Source organism: Macrotis lagotis, chromosome 1 (genome assembly GCF_037893015.1).
Source record: "Macrotis lagotis isolate mMagLag1 chromosome 1, bilby.v1.9.chrom.fasta, whole genome shotgun sequence".
Lineage (NCBI taxonomy): Eukaryota > Metazoa > Chordata > Mammalia > Peramelemorphia > Peramelidae > Macrotis > Macrotis lagotis.
Window position 1 is genome coordinate 870,946,081 of NC_133658.1, and position 24,220 is coordinate 870,970,300.

General features: G+C 39.9%; 1 protein-coding gene and 1 long non-coding RNA gene across 2 annotated transcripts in view; both read left to right on the plus strand.

Moving 5' to 3' along the window:
• LOC141509026 (uncharacterized) overlaps window positions 1-16,031 on the plus strand; it is a 57,238-nt gene extending 41,207 nt beyond the window's left edge. The window contains exon 2 of the long non-coding RNA XR_012474562.1: window positions 1-16,031. This exon is cut by the window's left edge and continues 19,217 nt beyond it. This is a non-coding gene — a long non-coding RNA (uncharacterized LOC141509026).
• The window catches only part of ECE1 (endothelin converting enzyme 1), a 178,397-nt gene that overhangs the window by 42,103 nt on the left and 112,074 nt on the right, over window positions 1-24,220 (plus strand). The window lies entirely within an intron of this gene.

Here is a 24,220-nt window from a genome sequence, read left to right on the forward strand (position 1 = left end):
TGCCTTTTATATAAAGTACATTAATGGCTATGATAAAAATAATAATAGCTAGCACTTCTCTTGTACTTAAAAGTTTGCAAGGTACCGTAAACATGATGTCTCAGTTGACCCTCTGAGATAGATAGTATTATCCCCATTTTATAGATAAAAAACAGAAGTTAAAAGAGGTTAAGTGACTTATCCAGGATAACATAGACAATATATGTCTGAAGCAAGATTTGAACTCAGACCTTCCTGACTCCAGGTCCAACATTTTGTCTCCTGTATTATAAAGGTCATAAAGGAGAGGTCCTGGTGAATGCTATGAGCTCCCTTGCACCTGAAAATGTCAAAGATGGTTTTATGGAGAAAAAGACATCTGACTTGGGAAGTTCAATAGATAGAGATGGAGCTGTCCCCTGCTTTAGAAATATGATGCCTGGAATACTCTCCCTCCTTATCTCTCTAATTCCAGACTTCCTTGGCTTCCCCTAAGACCCAAGTAAAATTCTGCCTTCTCAAATCCCAATCCTTCCTTAGGTCTAGTACCTTCCAATTTATTCTGTATAATTTATTTGTTTGTATGTTGTTTCTCCCATTAGACCATAAGCTCCTTGAAAGTTGTCTTTTACCCCTTTTCGGCTCCCAAACCAACCAGTAGCTGGCTAATAATTTCTCATTTAACTGACAGCTTGACAGCTTTATGGAAGATGAACTGGACTGCAGGCCATCAGGAATTGGGTGTAAGCCCCCCCTGCAAGACTTTCTAGCTGTGTGTTCTTGAGCAAATCATATCCCATATCACAGCCTCAATTTCCTTATCTGTAAAATGGGTATAATATTTATAATAATAACATAAGTTTGTTATGAGGAATGGACTTTATGAATGTTACATATATAATTTGAGTTTTATTATTAGATAAGACTGGAGGAATAAGTTTAGACACAGCATGGAGCCAACCAGGGGACCTGAGTTGCAATCATAGAACCTTAGTTTTCTGAAAATGAAGAAGTTGGATTAATGACTCATGTATCCTCTCTAACTCTCAAGAGGGCCTTGAATGCCACAGTTGTGATCCTGTGTGTGTTCTATCACAGTATAGCAAAAAACTTAAATGTACTCTCCTCTGGGTCCCAAGTTATTCATCTGTCCTGGGCCCAATACATGTTTAGGATTGAATCAGATTCTTTCCTGGATGGGCCCAGAGACTCTTGGATGAGTAGGAGAATTAGCTTCCTGTTCTGCTGAATGTTGGTATTGCTGTGAGCTTCTGAGGCTTAAAGTTGCTGTGGATTTTTCTTTTTTTTAATACATTTATCCTTTTTTTTTTAACTTTCTGTCTTTTTAAATTCTAAATTCCCAAATCTCTGCCTGCCTCCAGCCAGCCCTCTTCCATCCATTAAAAATGCAAGCAATATAATATCAATTGTAGATGTGAAATCATGCAAAACACATTCCTATATTAGCCAGGTCAAACAGAGCAAGAAAAATTTAAAAAGTGAGAAAATTGTTTTTCACTTTGCAGTCAGAATTCATCAGTTCTCCCTCTGGACATAAATAATATTTGTGAACATGAATCCTTAGAAATTGTCTAGGATCATCAAATGGATCATAATATTTTAGACATTCACAATTGACCACCACACTGTGGATAATGATTTCCCAATTCTACTCATTTCCCTACTGTAGAGTAAAAGGAAGGAAAAAAGGCTTTATTCCAATAATCTATACCAAGTGTTCAGCTGGACCCAGGGCAGGGGAAGAAGGAGGGGAATGGAAGAGGCAGGTGGAGTCCTGGCTGAAGAATTTCATTTTGCTTACAAAGAGACTTCCTGTCAACAGAGCTATGTGGAATTTGGTGATTAGAGCCAGCCTGTCTCTTGATGAGAAACTCTTTCCCTCACTCTGATCCCTGCTGATCCTTCCTCAGTCAGATTACTGGAGATGGGGTTGGGGCTTTGAAACAGAATTCCATTCCTGGGGATCCAATTGAATCTGGTCCAATCAATATTCTGCACCTTACTTTACAGAAGTTGAGAATGAAAACTGCAGTCAATTCCTAAGCCATTAGAGAAAGATTCAATGATGCTCAATGTGGTCTGTTTCTACTAATATATTCAGTTTTCAATAGGGATTGACATGTTATTTTCTAGTTTTAAATATTCAATAAACCAATCAACATTCTAGTTATAATCGAGGTGATAGCAAACTTTTTGTCATATTTTAGATTTATGGCACTTGGATTTTAATTCATATCTTTGGAAGCTTATCTGTAGCCTTGATCTCTGCTGTGATGTGAGCAAGTCAGCTTTCCTGGGCCTCAGTTTCCTCCTCTGTAAAATGAGGATATTGAGTGTATATCGGCTAGAGAGAGACTAAACAAATTATGTTATATGAATGTGTTGGAATGTTACTGTGCTGTAGGGAATGAAATCTGCAAAGTCACCTATGACCTGACACCAAGATTATTAAAATGTTGGAGTAGCAAGATGACCCAGTAAATAAATTGTTTGGTCTTACAGTTAGGAAGACTTGAGTTCAGATCCAGATTAAGATATTTTCTTGCTACCCAACCCTGGGCAAATTGCTTATCCTCTGTCTGGTTGAGTTTCCTCATCTGTAAAATGGGGATGGAAATAGGGTTGTTATGAGATAAAAGTGCTCTATAAATGCTAGTAGTTATTACAATTTTGAAAGACCTAAGAGTTCTTATCAATGCAGGAGTCAAGCTTGATTCCAGAAGACCCAGGATGAAGCAGGCTTCCACCTCCTGAAAGAGAGATCAGAAACTAATATATAGAATAAGGTACATATCTTTGAATAAATGCTTAAAATGGGAGGGGTTAATAAATAAATGAAATGAGAGGATTGAATCAGATAGCTGCTGAAGTACCTTCCAGCTCTAGATCTGTACATTGGAATAGTTCATTGGCCCATGGAGTCAGAGGGGCTAGAATTCACTGACTCAGATAACCTATGACCCTAGGAAAATTACTCAGCCTCAGTTCTGTTTCTGTAAAGTGGGGATGACAACAATACTAACTTACAGAGTCTTTGGCAGACCAAATGGGATAAATGTATGAATAAGACTTTGCAGACCTCAGAGCACTGTTTAAATTTTAGCTGCTAGCATGATTGTCATTGCTATTATTATGGTCCTGTAACCTGAAGGTGCTGCTCCTGCCTGCAAGAAGCTCGTTATCCAATTCCCACAATTTGGCATGCGTGATATCCCAAAAGTCTTACTGCTGCATTCTGCCCAGCAGCCGCAACAAGTGTTCAACCAACTTCCAGGAATGTTTAATCCCTTATTTGCTGTTCTTCCCATTCATGTAGGCCATTGCACTTGGGGAGATGTGTATGTTATTTCAGATGAATGTATATATTTCAGTGTGTAGTAGGCAAGCAGTTAATAAATAGTTGTTATTGTTTGTCATCAGGGAGGTGAGTGAGGGAAAAGCCTCATTTTCTTATCCAGAACTTTCTAGATCCATTGACCATATATGGATCAGAATGACTGGAGATGGTCCTCGATGTGAGGCTGTGTTAAGTGACTTCCCCAGGGTCACACAACTAGTAAGAGTCAAGCATCTGAGGCTGCATTTGAATTCAGGTCCTTCTGATTCCAAGACTGGTGTTCTACCCACTGCACTACCTAGTTTGGTCATTGTCTTCAATAAATAGAAGCACTTATCAAAAGTATTTATCATATTTATCAAAAAGTGCTAAATAAGGAAAATAAAAAAGACAAAAAAGCCCCTGCCCTTGAGGAGCTAATGGGGGACATAACACACAAACAAATATGTACAAATGAGTTGTAGACAAAATAAATAGGAGATAATTAAACAGAGGAAAGGATTTAGAATTAAGAGAGGTTGGGGGGGAGTTAGGTGTCACAGTGGATAAAGCACTGGCCCTGGAGTCAGGAGGACCTGAGTTGAAATCCAGCCTCAGACATTTAATAATTACCTAGCTGTGTGGCCTTGGGCAAGCCACTTAACCCCACTGTCTTGCCAAAAAAAAAAAATTTTTTTAAGAAGAGAGGTTAAAGGGGCAGCTAAGGTGGCGAAATGGATAGAGCACCGGCCCTGGAGTTAGGAGGACCTGAGTTCAAATGTGGCCTCAGACACTTAATAATTACCTGTGTGACCTTGGCTAGTCACTTAACCTCAATGCCATAAATAAAAAAAAAAATTTTAAGGGAGAGGTTGGGAAAGGCTTAGGGTATTAGAATGGTTTCACTTGGATCTGACAGAAATTGGCCATCCATTTCTTCTTATTGTATTATTCCAGGGCCAAGCAGAAAAAGCCATAAGAAATTTGACAGATCTTCCAGGTCTGTTTGTTTGGTTTGTTTTGGAGAGCAGTTGGGAGTTGAGTGACTTGCCCAGAGTCACAAAGCAAGGGAGTGTCTGTAATCAAATTTGAACTCAGGTCCTCCTGACTCCAGGGATGGTGCTCCATCCACTGTACCACCTTGCTGATCCTAGCTCTTCCAAAGCTTGAGGAGAGCTAAGTCAATCTACCTAAGTTCAAGTCTCAGCTCTTCCTCCAATTTACAAGATGACCATGAGCTGATTATTCCCCTTTGTACCTCTGTTACCTTGGTTAAAAACATACATTAATAACCCTGAAACTCTTTAACTTGCCAGGTGTTGTGAGGAAAATATTTTATAAACTGGAAAGGACTTAGAGAATTGGTCATCCTATGACGAAAATGTGAATACCTGCCCAACCTGAGGTCATCTGGGAGTGGGGTGTGGGGGGAGCAGGGGAGAACAACTTATTTCTCCCCTCCTTATCCCAGCTGCCTCTCTGGTCCACAGGGACAGAAACATGTTATTTCACCTCTGTGAGGAGAAAGGGCTTCTTAATGGCTAATTGTACAATTGAAAATTGGCTCCAGAAGAGAAGACAAGTTAGCCAGAGACAGGATTGCAGAGGAGAAAGAGGGAGGAGGATGAGAAGAGTGGGGGAGGGCAAAGAGAAGGTGAGGAAAGTCACTAAATACATCTGACCAGATTCTATAGCTGAAGTTCTGGGAGATTGGGGTAGGGTGCAGGTGGAGGTGGGAGGTAACAGTCACATTACTCACAAGACCACAGAATGTCAGATCCATGAGGGGCTTTTATACAAAATATCTGAGCTAAAAGAGATCTTCCATAGGGAGAGTTGGATTTCTTTTAAATAAAAATTGTTTTTAATTGACAGAAACATTATAAATGCTATAAATCTTTTTTCTTCTACTGAAATCAAACTAAAATAAGTTAAATTTTAATTTAAATTATATTTCAAGTGAAAATGCTTATATTTTATTTTTTCCAATCACATGTAACAATTTTTAACATTCATTTGAAAAACATTTGAGTTCCAAATTCTTCCCCTCCCCCCTCATTGAGAAGACAAGCAATTTGATATAGATTCTACATGTGCAGTCATGCAAAACGTAGTTCCATATTAGCCATGTTGCAAAAGAAAACACAGACCAAGAAAAATAAAGTAAAAAAAGTATCCTTTGATTTGCATTCAGACTTCATTAGCTCTTTTTCTGGAGATAGCATTTTTGATCATCATAAGTCTTTTGGAGTTGTTTTATATCACTGTCTTTTTTTTTCCCCTTAGGTTTTTGCAAGGCAATGGGATTAAATGACTTGCCCAAGGTCACTAGCTAGCTAATTTTTAAGTATCTGAAGTCAAATTTGAACTCAGGTCCTCCTGACTCCAGGGCCTATCCACAGGGCCATCTAGCTACCCCATATCATTGTATTTTTGAGAATAGCTAAATCATACAGAATTGATCATTGTGCAGAATTATTGTTACTATATACAGCAGTTTGGCTTTACTCACTTCACTTTGTATGTGTTCATATAAATCTTCCCAGGTTTTTCTGAAATCATACTGCTTATCATTGATCAGTAGTATTCCATCACAATCATATACCACAATTTTTAACCATTCCTCAATTATATTTCCTCAATTTCCAATTCTTTGCTACTTCAAAAAGAGTTGCTATAAATGTTTTTGTACACATAAATCCTTTCCCTTTTTTCTTGAGATGCAGATTTAGTAGTGGCATTGTTGGGTGAAAAGGTATGTACAATTTTTTAGCCTTTGGACAATTACAATTTGCTTTTCAGAATGGTTGGATCAGGTCACAGTTCCAACAACAGTGCATTAGTGCCCCAATTTTCGGCTTGATGGCAAGTAGATAGAATACTGGCCCTGGAATCAGAAGAACTTGAGTTTAATCCAGTCTCAAATAATTACTAGCTATTTGATCCTGACTTTTTTTTTTTAGGGTTGTTGTTTTTTTTTGCAAGGCAATGGGGTTAAGTGGCTTGCCCAAGACCACACAGCTAGATAATTAAGTGTCTGAGGGTGAATTTGAACTCAGGTCCCCCTGACTCCAGGGCCGGTGCTCTATCCACTGCGCCACCTAGCTGCCCCAATCCTCATGACTCTTAATCCTTTTTTGCCTCAGGTCCTCATCTATAAAATGAGCTAGAGAAGGAAATTGCAAATCACTCTCTTAACTATACCAAGAAAGCCTCAAATGAAAATAACTCAACTCCCCCCCCATCCCTTCCAATAAAAAATAAATTTAAAAAATCTAAAAATAATCTTTATAATAAACATGTAGAGTCAAGGAAAATTTTAAAACATATATCATTTTCCATTATGAGTCCTTCAAAGGTGGCTAACATTCTTCATCACTGGTTGTCTGAAATTGTGGTTGTTCATTTCTTTGATCAGAATTAAGTCTTTCATGGTTGTTTGTCTTTACAGTGCATTGTTTTGGTATAAATTATTTTTCTGATTCTGCTCACTTCACTCTACATCAATCCATACAGATCTTTCCAGGTTTTTCTGAAACCATCCCTTCTATCATTTCTCATGGCATCATAGTATTCCATTGCATTCATACATCATAATTTGTTCAGCCATTCCCTTTTTGATTAACACTCACTTTAGCTTTTAGTCTTTTGCCACAAAAAGAATTACAATTAACTTTTTTGTACATTTGGGTCCTTTCCCTCTTCCTTTTATCTCTTTTTACTAAGTATAGGTCTAGTAGTGGTTAGCACACAGAATGTCAGAGCTAAGAGAAACCTTAGGGCTCAATATGTTAGCACTGGGTGGGATCTTGGAACACAAGCTGTTGGAGCTGAAAGAGATTTATAATATAGAATATTAGAGCTGGCAGGGACCTCAAAACATAGAATGTTATAACACAGAACATTAGAGCTAGATATCATCTAACCCACTGCCACTTTACATATGGAGAAACATCCAGAGAGAGAGAGAAAACCCAAGGTCATGTAGTTAGCAAATAAGTTCCAGAGTAAGGATTTAAATGTAGGTCTTCTAATTCTACATCCAGGATGTTTTATTCTGGACCATACTATACTACCTCTCTATATCCCAGGGGCATGTATTAGTGGCAGAGGGCATGTTGCAATCTAGCTAGATTTTTTTTCCTCTAGAAAAATCTTCATTACTAGTCTGGTTTCCAACTTCCCTTTATGATTCTCAGTTTGCAAGTGGTCACAGAATGTTCACTGCATTCTAACTGAAGAAAAGAGTCCTCGGTCCCATAACCAGAATATCAGTAGAAATATCAGTAGAAATTCAGTATGCCATACAGCCTACACAATTCCTGAAAAGAAGTAGGAAGAGAGAACAAAGTTGGGGATTCCTTGTGTAATCAGATCAGTATTCTGTTCCTTGTTCTGGCCACAGCTTCATGTAACCCTGGACAAACCATTTCCCTTTTCCATTTATGTTCTTGTCTTTGTTTCCTTGAAAATGAATTGACTTAATTGATCTCTAAGATCTCTCCCAAGTGTAATATTCCCTTTCCAAGGTCAGAACCTTCTATGTTCTAAGGTCCCTCCCAGCTCTGACATCCTATGTCCCAAGGTCCCTCCAAGCTCTAACATTCTGTGTTCTAAGGTTTCCCCATCCCCTGCCCTAGCTCTGACATTTTATATCCTAAGGGCAATGCCAACTCTACAGTTCTGTGATTTTCTCTGTGTACATATGCTCTCTTTAGGGCAAGACTAACTAAAGTCTGGCACTCTGTAACTTCACCACTGTACCCCAACTTTGGGGACTTTTGGGGACTTTTCTGGGCGTTGGTTCTTGGTGACATGGAACAAACTTGGCATCCCTCTCTTCCAACATCAGCATTGGTCCCCAGCTGTCAGCCAGGGACCCTGGCCCCAGCCTCTTCCAGCTAGGCGTTTCCACCCCATGAAACTGCCTGCTGAGCCAAGACCCAGGATGACACATGTGTTTTTAAGGGGAAATGATGGAGCAGAAATCCTCATGTGGCATAGAAAGTAGAAAAAACTTGAGTACAGCGTGGGAGTCATTAATGCTAACATTCCTTATCATGGTGGCAGCTCCCATTTAATCTCTAGTCTGTCCTCCACTGGGGATTGGTGCTTGATGAGAAGGTAATGGATCTCAAGTGAAGGAGTGACCCTGTTGGTGAAGTGATAGGGGAGGAAGCTGCTTGGCAGGCGGGACCTGGGCAGCCCCCAGCAGGGGAAGGAGACCAAGTGGAGCAGGTCGTCCACGCTGGGGAGGAACACTCTGTACCCAAAAGGAATTTCACAGTACGAGGAGATTAACAAGCAGATTCCACAGACCAGTTCTAGCTAAGTTGAATAGGAATTGACTTGGGACATTATGGATGGATTCCTTCATTTATTTGCCAAATATTTATTAAGCACCTTTTGTGTGCAAATCCTTGTGCTCATTGATGGACTCTTTTGTATACAATAGGAAGCTCCAGTAAAGGACAGTACTACATATACATACAGATACACATACAGACAGATAGGATACATGACAGAATATGGTATAGCATAAGGAGTGAAAGCAACATGGAAGGAGACAAATGGTAGTCCAGGGGATAGAATATAGACCTTGAGTCAGAAGATCTGCCTTCAAATCCAATCTCAGTCACTTATTAGCTATGTGACCCTGGTCAAGTCATATGATAGGCTAAGGGCAGGGTCTTTACTGATCTGGGCCTCCAGGAAAATGGTTCATAGAAGACGCATACTTTGAGTTTGGTTTTAAAGAATGGGTAAAGAGGAAAAGGAAGGACATGTCAGTCACAAGTGATTAAGCAAAGACAAAGAGACAGGAAAGTATAGGCCATCATGTCATGGCAGCAGAAAAGTAGTTTGGCCTTCAGGTTACTGGACTTGGAAAGGGAAAAGAAAATGTATTCAGTAAAATCATAGAATGTCAGAGCTGGGAGAGCCCTTAGAACATAAGATGTCAGAACTGGGAGAGCCCTTAGAATACAGGAAATCAGTGATGGGAGGGCCTGTATGATCCCAGGGCTGGAGGGACCTGGGTATCAGTTTCCTCTAACATCCACTTACAAGATGTTTCACCTGTTTTTCCTGGGCCTCCTCTGGCTTACCTTTCATGAGGCAACATGGTATCAGGTGTATTGATGTGATCTCTGTAGTCCTCAACACCACTCAGTGCAGACTCCATGAGAACAATAAAAGACAACTTTATTAACCACAGGAAAACTGTGGTCTTAGATGAGATAGTGTTTTGCTGAGGCTCAGTTTCAGAATCTCTGAAATGGGCACAATAATCTTCCCAGTTCATCTTCCAGGTGAACTTTACAGACTTTGGAGTGGGAGTCTAGAAGACGGAGCTTTGGATTAAAAAGAGTGATAGGTGCTGGTACAGAGGAAGCTGGAATTGAGCCATCCTCTGGACCCTCCCAAACAATTTTCAATTCACCCCTGAACTACATTCATCTTGCTTCCATTGTACTTAGCAGGCAGGCAGCCAGGGCCTCCTAGTGTGTGGTCCATTGGATTGAAATCTTCCTGCTATATTCTGTGAGCTCCTAGAAGGATGAGAAGATTTAATTTAATTTAATTTTTGGTTTTTGCAAGGCAATGGCGTTAAGTGACTTGCCCAAGGTCACACAGCTAGGTAATTATTAAGTGTCTGAGGCCAGAGTGACTTACCCAGAATCTAACAGCCTGAGAATCGTTGGAACTTAGCCTTCTGATTCTAAATCCACTGTTCTTTTCTATACTCTGAGTGGCCTCTCCACAATTATGTACTGTCTACATTGTGCACCTCCCTTGGAATGCTCCATGGTACAATAGAAAGAGTGCTGGGTTTGGATTCAGAACACCTGGGTTCCAATTCTCTCCTGAGCTTTACATCCTGTGTAAGACCTTAGACAAATTATATAACCTCTCCAAGCCTCAGTTTCCTCATCTGTAAAATAAAGGGATTGCTCAATATGACCTCTGAGGACTTAAGAACTGTGACAGTCCTGATTGTAAGACACTTGACCTTTCTAGGCTTTCAGGTTCCTCCTCTCTAAAATGATTGCTTTGGATTAGATGACCTGTAAGGCTGTGTATGTATGTAAACACATGTGTTTTTGTATAACATATACAGATACAGCCACAATCATATAGTATAATTATATATGTACACATACATGTGCACATGTGTACCACACACATATGCCCATATGTGTTTGCATATTTATAGCTAGGTAGAGCAGTGAATCAAGCCCTGGACCTAGAGTCAAGATCTGAGTCAAATCCTGCCTCAGACACTCACTAGCTGTATGACCCTGGATAAATCACTTAACTTTTTTTAAAGAATATTTTTTTGTTTTTTATTTAGGATAATGGGGTTAAGTGACTTGTCCAAGGTCACACAGCTAGGCAAGTATTAAGTGTCTGAGTCCAGATTTGAATTCAGGTCCTCCTGACTCCAGGGCCGGTGCTCTATCCACGGCACCACCTGGTTGCCTCAGTCAATTAACTTTTGTTCACTTGAATCTTCTCAACTGTAAAATGGGTGCTATAATAGCATCTTCCTCACAGGATTGTGAGGATCAAATAGGATAATACTTATAAAGGGTTTAAGACAGCATTGTTGTTGTTCAGTCAAGGCCAGCTCTTCATCATCTTATTTGGGGATTTCTCAACAGAGACACTGGAGTTGTTCACCATTTCCTTCTCTATCTTGTTTTACAGAAGAGGAAACTGAGGTAGACAGGGTGAAATGACTTGTCCAGGATCACACAGTTTGTAAATGCCTGAGGCTGAATTTGAACTCAGGTCTTCTGACTCTAGGCCCAGTGCTTTAACCACTGCACCACTTGGTTGCCTCAGCACATAGTTGTATCTATATTAGCGCTTATCCTTACCCTTGTACACTATATGCACAGCAGGTAATCACAGCAGCAACAAGCATAATGACTAAAATTTCTTTAGTCCTTAAATATTTGTCTAGAGACTTGTACAGTTCTGTGACTTAAGTCTTGCCCCAGGCTTGGCTGTGAGTGAGGAGGACTCTGGGCAATCTTTTGGGCAGTCCCTGGATTTGGGGAGGAAAAACTGATGAGGAACACCTTAAGATTCTGTCCCAGGAGTTGAGTGTGCCCCAGGCTAGGTTTTCTTCAGGGGATTCTCTCTGATCCTTCCATCATGACTTAATGGAATGAGCTCTGGATTTTGGAGGCTGAGGATTGGAGCTTGAATCTCACCCCCATCAGTTACTCTATTTGTGATGGTAGAAAAACTCCGTCTCCTTAGAACTTGCTTTCTCAGTTTGAAATAAATAATCTCCAAATTTCCTTCCAGCTTTAAATCTCTTGATCGTATTACTGTCTAGAGGTTTTTTGGAGGGGGGCAGAATTAGAGGGAACTCTGACTGGGCCAGATTGTAAGCCGCAGGCATGGGGTCTGCAACTTTAAGAGGCTTTGGCCAGGCTCCCGGGAGCTGGGAGTTCCTAAGCTTCTCCCAGAAGAGAAAGGCCAAACTGGAACTGGGGTTTTGGCTAGGATGGGGATGGAGCGACCTTTGAGAGATCATTGCAGTGGTTTTGTTTTTGCCACATCAGACCCAGCACTGAAGCTCAGATTCTCCTCTACTTAATTCCAGCCTCTGCATATATAAGCCTGAAGCTCATCCCAAAGGGAGCCCATAGACCAAGCATCTGGAGCTCCCTCAGACTGAACCAAGAGGGTTTTAAAAGGGGAGGAACCCCTTCATTTGTCATGATTGGCACAAGTTTTATGGCTACAGAATTATAACTGAGGATTTAGAACCAATGCTGTCTACTTCAAACTCCATATTTTTTCAAGGAAAACTGAGACCCAGAGATATTACATAGTGTACCCATGGTCCTATAAATAGTACAAGGTAGAGCTCAGATTTTAATCTGGAGTCTCTAACTCCAAATCTATTCTGTTTTTTCCTACTCTTATTTCTTTGCCACAGTCTTTCTGACTTTGAGTTCAGAAGACCTGAATTCAAATCTCAGCTCTGTCATGTAATGACTTGTGGCGACCTGAAGAAACTCACTTTCCCTCTTTTGGCCATAGTTTTCTTCATCTATAAAATGAAGGGATTGAACTAGGAGACCTCTATAAAGCCTGTGATGAGAGCTACACATTTAAGGCAACCCATTTGGAAGGAATTTATGGGAATCATACAGAACTGTAGCTGAAGGGTAGTTAGAGACCATTTAATTAAGTCCATTTTACAGATGGGAAAACTGAGGACAAGAAAGATAAAGTGATTGCTCTGTGATTATACAGCAAATAGTAACTCAAATCCCCGGTCAACTAATACTTTTATCTGTTGCTGTTGACATTCTCTTGCCCAATCCCATCAAGCTTGCAGTCCAACCAGAGGCTGCTGGACTGGAAAACCTGGGATCCCCCATCTGAGCTTTAAGTAATTTCCCTTGGAGAAGAGGGTGGTGAGCAGAGATATGAAGTTGTCCTGACTTGCTTCAGTGTCTTGGCTCTCCATCTCTGGAGAGATTTGCCCTCTTATCAGCTCCTTCCCTTGGGCTTAATGGCATATGCCTGGCAACCCACAGCATTCTTTCCCACCTCTAAATTCATAGCACTGTTTATCCATGCCAGTATTTCCTAACCCCAACTGTATCTTGTGGGCTGGCAAGAGAGCTCAATCCTCTAGTTGATTTTGTTCAAAGGAAAGACTATTCATTCCATTGCTGTGACCTGTCTCAAAGATATGTGTTATTGGTCACATAAGAGATGATGTGAATGTGTTTTTTTGCCCAGAAATAATGTGTTTGGGCTGAACTCAAGCCAAAGACATTACGTCTGGGACAGTCATATCCCTTTCCTTAGCCTCAGTTTCTTCATCTGTAAAATGAGGGAGTTAGACTTTATGGTCTTTATTCTCCTTTCTAGCTCTGATATTTCTTATTCTAAGATCACTCTCAGATGACATTAAGTGTGTTCTCAATTCCTTCCAACTATGACAATTCTTGGTCTAAGATCCCTCCCAGTTGATGTTAAATGTCAGTCCCTCCCAGCTCTGACGTTCTATGTTGAAGGACTCTCTCAGGTCTGACATTCTCTATACTAAGATCTCTTCTAGTTCTGACAATCTGTATTAGTAAGTCTTCTTTCCTTCAGTAATCTATGACCTTATGCCTACCATAACCCACTCTTCTGCCATCTCAATATGTTGACTCTCAGTGACTTGGAAGGAGGACCCAGGGAACTAAGAGAGAACTAGGGATGAGAGAAACAAAACAAAACAAACAAACAAAAAAGGGGGATTAGGGAGGAGAAGAGGAAAGGAAAAGGAAGAATCAAATGTTTTTCTTTTTCTGTTTGTAGACTTTTAGAAGTAAGGATGTTTGATAGACAAAGTTTAATGAACTGGTAACACTTAGCCACGGTCTAATGTTAATGTATGAACTAACAGTAGAATGTTGGCCAGTGTCACTCATTTGATGGTTTTCAGGACTGGGTCTTGTAACATAATTCCTTTTGCTTCTTCAAATCCTCATCTATATAATTTTCAGAGTGTATAAATATATCTAAGTATACATATAATATATTAAATAAGTAAGATACTTAGCAGAGTGTCCAATACATAATAACACATAATGCATAATACTTAAACATTAGCTATTATCACTATTAATATTGTTATTTTATTATATATCATAATATATCACTTATATTGAGATAGCAATTATTTATAATAACTACTTCTATATGAACACTCTCAAAAAGATGAGATATTGGTAATTGCTATTATTGTATTTACATGGGATTTTAAGATTGGCAAAGTCCTTTCCTGACAGCACTCATTTGATAGTGCGGTAACAACAGCAACGATGATGATTCTTCCTTTTGCAAGTAGAGAAACTGAAGCCAGGAGAACTTGATCTCAATATCAGAGGCAAGATTCAAATCCAGTCTATGGACTCTAAAGCTGGCACTTTTCCCACTCAGTCCCAAAGTCAGAGTAAGTTTCACATCCCACATAGCATAGTGTACTAGACCAGGAACACAATCATCAACAATCTTTGTTGAATGAACCAGTGATGCCATGGCTTGTTCAGCTGACACAAAGATTCCCTGAGCAATTCGGAATCCCGTAATCTAAGAACTAAAAGGAATTTGGTCACTGTGTAGCCCTTTCTTTAGGAAAGCCTCCCCTCTATCACATCTTGTCAGGTGTGTTGTCTCTGCTTGGGCAGAGACCAACAAGGGGAAGGCCACTACCTCCAGGGGCAGCTCATCCCGCATATGGTCAGTTCAATCATTCTTTTTGGACACCAAGCCTAAATCTGTACTACTCTCCAACTTCTACTCATTGTTCTTAGATAATCTCCAAGATCACTTCCAGTTTTCTATTTGTGATTCTTTTATTGTACTTGGTAGAACATAGAATCTGAAGTCAGAAAAACTTGGGCTCAAATACAACCTCAGAAACTTTACAACAGTGTGACTCTGAACAAATCACTTAATTTCTTTTAAATGACTGTTTCCTCATCTGTAAAATGGGGGGGGGGGGATGATAGCATCTTCCTCCCAGGATTATTGTAGGGATCAAATGAAATAAGATTGCAAAGAGTACAGCACCTCACATAGTATGTATTTCCCTTTTGTACCTCTGTTGCCTTGGTTAAAAACATACATTAATAACCCTGGATCTCTTTACCTTGCCAGGTGTTGTGAGGACAATATTTTATTAACTGGAAAGGACTTAGAGAATTGGTTGTATAAAATATTAGCTATTAATGTAATTGTTATTCTTTGATTTGTCCTTCAAGGTCAAGTAGAACAAATCTAATCTCTCTTCATTGCAAGGGTCTTCAGATACCTGAAGAAGGCAATCATAACTTTCTTGGGCCTTTTCTCCTTAAACAATTAATCAAAACATAGCTCCTTGTGTTCCAGGCACTGTCCAAGGTGCTGAGATATAAATGAAAGCATCTTTGCCCTCAAGGTGCTTAAATTCTATTTATCCATATAAGTCTATATAAAATAAATATAAGACTATTTGGGGGAACAGATACCAGCAAACTTGTAAGAAAGAGAAGCACCAAAGGTCTCCTGCCCAAAGGTAACCTTTGAGTGGAGTTTTGGGGGAAACTAAAGATTAGAAGAGGCAGAGTTCAAGAGGGCAGAGCATTCTAGATGTGCCTACTCCATTTCTGTCAGTCAGTAAACATTTATTAAGTGCCTACTGTTTACTAGACACTGTGAAGTGCTGGGGATACATTGAAAGACAAAAAACATGCTTGTCCTCAAGGAGCTCTTAGTCTAACAGGAGAGACACCATGAAAATTACAATGTACAGACATGCTATAGACAGGATAAATGGGAGATAATTACCAGAAAGAAGGCAGTGGCATTAAGTGGAGGATCAGGAAAGGCTTCTTTTGGAAGATGGGAAACCAGATAAACCAGGAGACGGAAATGAGGAGGAAGAGCCTTCCAGGGATGGGGAATGGAGACCCTTCACCCTCCTAATTGTCTTCCCTTAAACACTGTCCAGTTTATCATAAGTTCAGAGTGGAAAGGAAACTTTTGAGATCATTAGTCCAAGGTTTCTTAATCTTTTCTGTGTCTTAGTCTCTTTTGGCTGTCTAAGAGGACCTAGTCCTGAACTTGAAACCTCTGCCTTTCACACTCACATTCTCTCTCTCTCTCTCTCTCTCTCTCTCTCTCACACACACACACACACACACACACACACCCCTTCTCTTTCTTTTTTGGTATTTTATTTTTTCCAATTACATGTAAAGATAGTTTTCAATTTTCATTTTTTGCAAGATTGTGAGTTCTGTATTTTCCTCCTCCTTCTTTTCCCTCTCTTCTCCCCAGTCAATATGCTATAAGTTGTACAAGTATGATCACATCAAAAATATTCCATATTAGTCACCTTGTGAAAAGGAATCAGAACAAAAGGGAAAACCACATGAAAGCAAAAATTTTTTAAATTAAGTGAAAATAGTTTGCTTTGGTCTGCATTCAGATTCCATAATTCTTTCTCTGGATATGAGTGACATTTTTCATTACAAAGCCTTTTAGAATTATCTTTAATTATTCTATTGCTGAAAGGATCTAAGTGCATTCATAGCTGATCATTTTACAGTGTTGCTGTTAAAGTGTATCCAATGTTCTGATTCTGCTCACTTCATTCAACATCAGTTCATGTAAGTCTCTCTAGGATTTTCTGAAGTCTGCCTGCTCATGATTTCTTTTTTTTTTTAGGTTTTTACAAGGCAAATAGTGTTAAGTTGCTTGCCCATGGCCACACAACTAGGTAATTATTAAGTGTCTGAGACCAGATTGGAACCCAGGTACTCCTGACTCCAGGGCCGGTACTTTATCCACTGCACCACCTAGCCACCCCTGCTCATGATTTCTTACAGAACAACATTATTCTATCACTTTATGTACCACAATGTGTTCAGCCATTCCTAATTGATGGGCATCCCTTCATCTAATTCTTTGTCACCACAAAAAGAACTGTTAGAAATATTTTCCTGAGGCCTCTCTTAATGTAGCCTAAATCAGCCTTCCCTGAGCTTGGTCCCTGCTGGAAATAGCAATGAGATTTTGTTGTTTGAAGGCTGTTTCTAATTGCTGGGGTAGCATTTGGTTCACTGGCATAGTCATTTAATTGGATAATTATTCTCCCTCCCCACTACCTTTCCTGTAGGTGCTTGGGAGAAGTTAATATGTCAGTTAACCTGCTTCCCTTTCCCTCTAGAGGTAATTGCAGAACTAGACTCATTATTTTTGTTTGCTTTTATTGTAATTAAAGATGACATTAGTATTACAATCCACAATTTACTGGCGGGGGGGGGGGTGGGGAGTAATGCATTATGGGGGGAGGGGAACAGACCTGTGAATTCACTGACATGGGGAAATCTCAGTGAGGAAACTCCCTTCAACCTTGGGAAGGTTGCTTACATACATGAAATCATTTGATTCTCATGACAACTCTCTGAGATAGGTAGTAGGAGCAAGGATATAGCCTGGATCTGTGATGTCATTAATATAAGGAACTCTCAGGTGAGAAAATTCCTCCTAGCAAAGCACTGTAATTGGTCACTTTAGAGAGTTACCCAGGTTCAGTGGTTCAGTAGCTTAAGAAGGGCAACACTGTATGAATTGGGGGAAGGCTAGGAGGGAATCTGAATCCAAGTCTTCCTGTCTCTAAAGTCAGATCCCTATCCGTGGTACCACACTTGAAGTTCCTGTTGGGAATTAAGTAAAGCTTAAGTAAAGATCTTATCATTTCCATATGATTGATGAGGAATCTGAGGCTCAGAGATGGGAGGTGACTTGGCCAAGACCACACAGTCAATAAGGAGCTGAGGCAGAATTTGAAACCAGCCCTTCTGTTGCCTTTCTTTGTATAGTGGAAAGAATGCCAGTAATTCATATTTTTAGATTAGTTTGAAACTTATAAAAACCTCTTCTTCCCAGGGAATCTGTGAGGTAGGAAGTAACAATGGAATGGGAACTGGACAGGTGATTTTATACATTCATATATACCATTGCAACTTGGCTCCTTCTCTGCAACTTAGTCTTAAAGAGTTGTCTAGAACTGAGCTCAAATGACTTAGCCAGGACCCTATAACACATATTTGACAGACAGGATTTGTATCCAGGTCTCTCTAACTCTGGAGCTGGCTTTCTATCCACTATGCTACATGACCTTTCATTAGTATTAATATCCCTATTTTGCAGATAAGCGAACTGAGTCCCAGAGAACTCTGGTGCATTTTCTACAATCATAGAGAATAGAATTGAACTTGAGTTCACCCCAGTTCAGCTCACTGTGCTTCTGCTACTTCTCTTCTGCTGCTGATAAGAATAGCTTCTGCCCTACAGGCAGCCTAAATGGAACCTCCTGAGAGTGTCTGTCCTTGGTGTCAGAGGGGTGTCCTTAATGTCAGAGAGGTGCCTGGTGGGGAACATTTGTTCTCCAGCTGCCTACAGGGCAAGCATCATGCAAATAAGCCAAAGGATGAACTGGTTTTGGCACCCAACAACCATGGTAAAGTTTCAGAACCAAAGGAGGGCAGCTTCCTTTGTCAGAAAGAGGAAGACTTGCCCAAGAAAGTCCATCTGCATGGGCTCCAAAAGACATTTCTTCTTCTGAGGGCAGCTGCACTTCCTCTTACCTACCTCAGAAAGCATCCATCTTCAATGACACATGGGTCATTAGTGGTTTCTCCAGTAATGGAGGTATGCCATACTGAACTGTCCACATTTCTTTGTTGGGTCAGTTCCCTGCTTGATTTCACACATGGGCAATATGGTGATCAGAGATTTGGCAGAACAGCCTGTGACCAAGGATAAGTGTAGCTAGTGGACACATAGAAGTTTCAGTCATGCAATTTGGACCTCTCCAATTAAATTTTGAAAGCTAGTGTTGTCAAATGAGCAAAAGACAGACCTAGGGGTTTTTGGTCCAAAAGAGGAAAACCCACATTCTCTCAACCCCAAATTTTATCAATTCAGTTTGTCATACATTCCTTCAAGACCCAGCTAAGACTTAAGGCCTGGGATCCTCAGTAGTGTCCATGAGTTCATAACCTTTTATTTAGTGGTCTGATGAAACTTATGGACACTTTCTTAGAATAACATTTTTGCTTTCTAACATACTATGTTCTGGGGCACCTTTTAGCTTGGATGCCCCTAATTTCAAGGAGGGAGAGAACAGCATAAGATAATATGAACAAATGCCCAAATACCATGAGAACAGAGGATGCTGGGAGGAATGCTAGAGACCTAATCAAAGGGGAAGTCTTCCCAGTAAAGGAGTGGGTTTATCACAGCTACTGCTGGCTACCAGCCAGCGTGGCTTATCTGTTCCTTACCATTTCCTTCCCTTTTAAAAGTGACACCCCCACCCTGGGTACAGGCTTGGTGGCATTGAGCAAGCCTGGCCTTTTCTAAAAGCACATGCTGGTTTTCCCAAGCTTTATGTCTGATAAGGCTAAGGGCTGTAGTCCATGGTGAAATAAGACCTTCACCTTTCTACTCTGTTAGAATGTGTTAAACCACTAGGCATTGTGAATACAGTCCCTGCTCTCAGGGATCTTACAGCCTGGTTTGGGAGACAACACTGGGAAGAAGGGTGATGGTCTGACCCATGATCAGTGTAAGGAAATTCCTAGTGTGGAAACTCCTTTCACCAAATCAGACCAGTAACTTGTCTATAACTTATAATCTTAGAAGGGAATTTGTGCTTTAGTTGGAGAGGCAGCATATGTAAGACAGAATGTTTGCATCAGAGCTAGATAGAATCTTAGGGGATCATCTAGTCCAATCCCCTTAGTTTTATAGAAGAGGAAACTGAGGATCAAAGAAGTTATATTTATTTCCTAAGGTCCTGTAGGTAGAAAGGTTGGGGATTGGGACTGCATCTGTGATTTTATTGGTATAGGAAATGGATAGAGTACTTGACCTGGAGTCAGAGCAATTCATCTTCCTGAGTTCAAATCTAGCCCCAGACATTTACTAGCTGTGTGATCCTGGGCAAATCAATTAACTCTGTTTGCCTCAATTTCCTCACCTGTAAAATGAGCTGGAGAAGGAAATGGCAAACTATTACAGTATCTTCCAAGAAAATCTCAAATGGGGTCATGGAGATTCTGACATGCCTGAAAATAAATGTATAGACAACAAATGTATGTCTATATAAAACTAGCATTTAGAAATGCTATGTTAAGCATTTATTCTATGTGTTAAATACTTTACAAATATTATCTCATTGGGGCTTCACAATAACCTTGGAATGTAGGAGCTATTATTATACACTTAACAGAAGAGGAAATTGAGGCAACAGAAGAGGAAATTGAGGCAACAGAGGTTAAATGACTTGCCCAATGTCAGTTAGTATCTGATATACTCAGATACAGTAAGTATCTGAGCCTAGATTTGAACTTTTACCTTTCTGACACTGAGTCTATACCCTATCTACTAAAGCCATACTTCCTCTCATGATGCTGGATGGAAAAGCTGAGACTTATGCTGCCAAAAAGATAATCAACATTTTGTCAGAAGACCAGGTTTGAGTCTCTGTTTTGCTACTTGCTATTTCTGTGATCTTAAATAAATGGGTGTCAGTTACTCCATCTATAAAAATGGATTGAATTAGTTTGCAAAAAGTACATCTAATCATTCCTCTCCACTGTGAGACAGAAAATCTGTGTTCTACTACCAACTCTGTCACTAATCAACTAAATGATCTTTGACAAGTCACTTTTCCCTCTTGAGGCCCAAGTTTCCTCAAATGTAAAAGGAAGGAATTGGACTTTATGTTCCCTATAATTCCTCTCACCTCTGACATTCTCTATTCTAAGGGACTTCCAGCTCTGACATTTCTGTATTCTAAACTCCCTTGTGGCACTAATGTATATTAGAAGATCCATCCCACTTTTGACATTTATGTTCTAATATTCCCTTCCTTCTCTGATAGTTCTAAGACCTCACCTCTCCTATTCTCTATTCTAATGTCCCTCTCAGCTCTGATATTCTGGGTTCTAAGATCCTTCTATGCTATGACATTTTCATGAATGAAGGTAGCCTTGTCCTCACACCCCAGAGGCTTAACCAGTCACCACCTCCCCAGTGTAATTTGCCTTTCTGTGACCTGAGTGTTGCTGACTCAGTGTTTATCAACCTTCACCCTTGGGTGTGCTCTAGTGTGGGCTGAGGCCAGGTGTTAGAAGTACCAAGGGAAGGCCTGGATCTGGAAGAAAGAATGATGGTTCAGCAATTTCATGCTGAAATGTTTAAAAGAGGAGGGAGGAGAAATAGGAGGGGCAGGGGGGAGGCAGAGGGATGCAGGGTCACTGTCTGTTTTGGAAGTTCTTATTTCAATTGACCTTTAGGAAAAAATAGGGATGTCAGAAGGAGGAGGATGGACTGAGATCAAAAGCTGATCCTAGCCAGTAGTGTGGATTTTGGAGGGAGGGGTTGCTGACCACAGAGGAAAAAAACCACCTTTTACCCCCATAAGCAGCAACTCTGAATCTGCCTCAGGAAAATAATAGCGAATACACAAATGCTGCTTCTGCTGGGGAAGTAAGCCAGCTAACCCAGGGCAGAAGGGCCTTTACTTTGGCTGTATTTGGACAAAGTCCGGCTGCCAGGTCCCCTGCAAGCTGCAAACCCCAAGTTCCCTCCAAAAACAGGGCTGGTTACTTAGGTTAGCAAGGCTGGCTCTGAGTCCTTGGAGCCAGTCTCGGCATGTCTTTATTCTGGTATTTGGCTACCCAGCACTGCCAGCACACAAAACTGCCTCCTTTCTCTAAACTCCTAAAACAGAATGTTAGCAGTATTAGAGCCTAAAGAGTGTGTGTGTGTGTGTGTGAGAGAGAGAGAGAGAGAGAGAGAGAGAGAGAGTATGCATGGGTATATATGTGTGACTGTATGTATGAGTGAGTGTATGTATGCATGTGTTTAGGAGTGAGTGTAAGTATATGTGTGTGAGTGAATGTGTGACAGGCTAGGGTAGAGAAGGGATCAGCAGTTATTAAATGCCTACCATGTGTCTACTACTGTGCTAAGTGCTTTATAAATACTGTTTCATTTGATCCTCATAATAACCTTGTGAAATAACTGCTATTAGCATTTCCATTTTATAATTGAAGAAACTGAAGCAGATAAGGTTAAATGACTTGTCCAGGGTCACACAACTTGGAAGTATCTTAGTTCTTCCTAACTCCCTAGACCCAGCACTCTACTATGCCACCTAGCTGCCCCAGGAGGATCTTAGCATATAGAATGTCACACCCAGAAGGATCTTTAGGACATAATCAATCAACAAACATTTATTAAGTACTTACTAGGTTTCAGACACCATGCTGACACAGAGATATCAAGGCAAAGCCAAATAATCTCTTCCCTGAAAGAGTTTACTTTGAAATGGGGGAGACAACATGCATCTCCATAGGACTATATAAAACCCATACAAAATTATACAAAGTCCAAGAGAGGGGAATCAAAACAAGGATTTGTCTGAACCCTCCCAAATTCTCCTCCAGATAATGGATTCTGGAGTGGCAGAACCAACAAAAGAATGATGCAAGAATATCATGAAAACTAGTCAACAGCTTGGGAAAGGAAGCACAAAAATGTACTGAAGAAAATAACATCTGAAAAAACCAGAATAGGCTAAATAGTAAAAGAGACACAAAAATCTACTGAAGAAAAGAATTACTTGAAATATTCAATTAGTTAAATAGAAGAAAGATTTTCAAAGACTCTCTGAAGAAAACTCCTTAAAGAATAGAGTTGATCAAATGGAAAAGGAGATGCAAAAAACTACTGAAGAGAGGGGCAGCTAGGTGGCTTAGTGGATAAAGCACTGGCCTTGGAATCAGGAGTACCTGGGTTCAAATCTGGTCTCAGACACTTAATAATTACCTAGCTGTGTGGCCTTGGGCAAGCCACTTAACCCTATTTGCCTTGCAAAAAAAAAAAAAAAAACCTAAGGGAACTAAGCTCATTGAGCAAGATGAATTTTGGGGTGGCTAGGTGGTACAGTGGATAAAGCACGGGCCCTGGAGTCAGGAGTACCTGGGTTCAAATCCGGTCTCAGACACTTAACAATTATCTAGCTGTTTGGCCTTGGGCAAGCCACTTAACCCCATTGCCTTGCAAAAACCTAAAAAAAAAAAAAAGACTACTGAAGAAAAAAGTTTTTAAAAATTAGAATTGGGCAACTGAAAATTAATAATTTCAGGAAGACTTGAAGAAACCATAACACCAAATCAAAAGATTGAAAAAAGAAGAAAATGTGAAATACTTCATTGGAAAAACAATAGAACTGGAAAATAGATTGAGGAGAGAAAATTTAAGAATTATTGGGCTACCTGAAAGTCATGATCAAAAGAAGAGTTAGATGTCATATTTCAATAAATTATCAAAGAAGATTGCCCTTGTATCCCAAAACTAAAGCTAAATAGAAATTGAAAGAAAACTCCCAGGAATATTATAACCAAATTCCAAGGCTGCCATTTCAAGCAACCAGAAAGAAACCACTGAAATATTATTGAGCCATAATTAGGATAACCCAAGATTTTGCAGCTTCTGCATTAAAGGATTGGAATATGATATTCTGAAGGATAAAGGAACTAGGATAACAACCAAGAATACGAAAGAGAAATCATAAGGGATTCCTTAGGATTAAACTGTTTACATTCCTACTTGGGAAGAGGATACTTATAACTCCTTAGAATTTCTCATTATTAGGGCAGTAAGTTGGAATATACATAGGCTGAGTGTGAGTTGACTTATGATTGGATCATATCTAAAAAATTTGAATTAAATTAAAGGGTTAAAAAAGGGGTGCACTGGGAGAAGAGGGGAAGGAACAGGTAAAATGGGGTCAATTATTTCACAAAAAAGCTGTGAAAGAACATTTACAGCTGAAGGGAAGATGGGGGGAGGTGACGGACAATGTGTGAACTTTAGTCTCATCTGAATTTTCTCAAAAAAAAAGAATAATTTGCATATTCAGTTGAGTATAGAAATCTATCTTGCCCTACAGGAAAGAAGGGGGAAGGGAAAAGAGAAGAGGGGCAGGGTTTGATAAAAGGAGGCTGGATTGAGGGAGGTAGTGATCAAAATCCTTTTTTGAGAGGGGATGGGACTGGGGGGGTGAGGAGAGAGAGAGAGAGAGAGAGAGAGAGATTAACAGGGAAAATAGAACAGAGGGAATTAGTAATAGCTGTGAAAATATTTAACAGCAAATTTCTCTATAAATGCCTTAGTTCTCAAATATAGAGAGAAGTGAATCAAGTTTATATGAATGTAGATCAATAGGCAGTTTTCAAATGGATAAATCAAAGCTGTTTATAGTCATATGAAAAAATGTTCAAAAATATTGATTAGAGAAATGCATATTGAAAC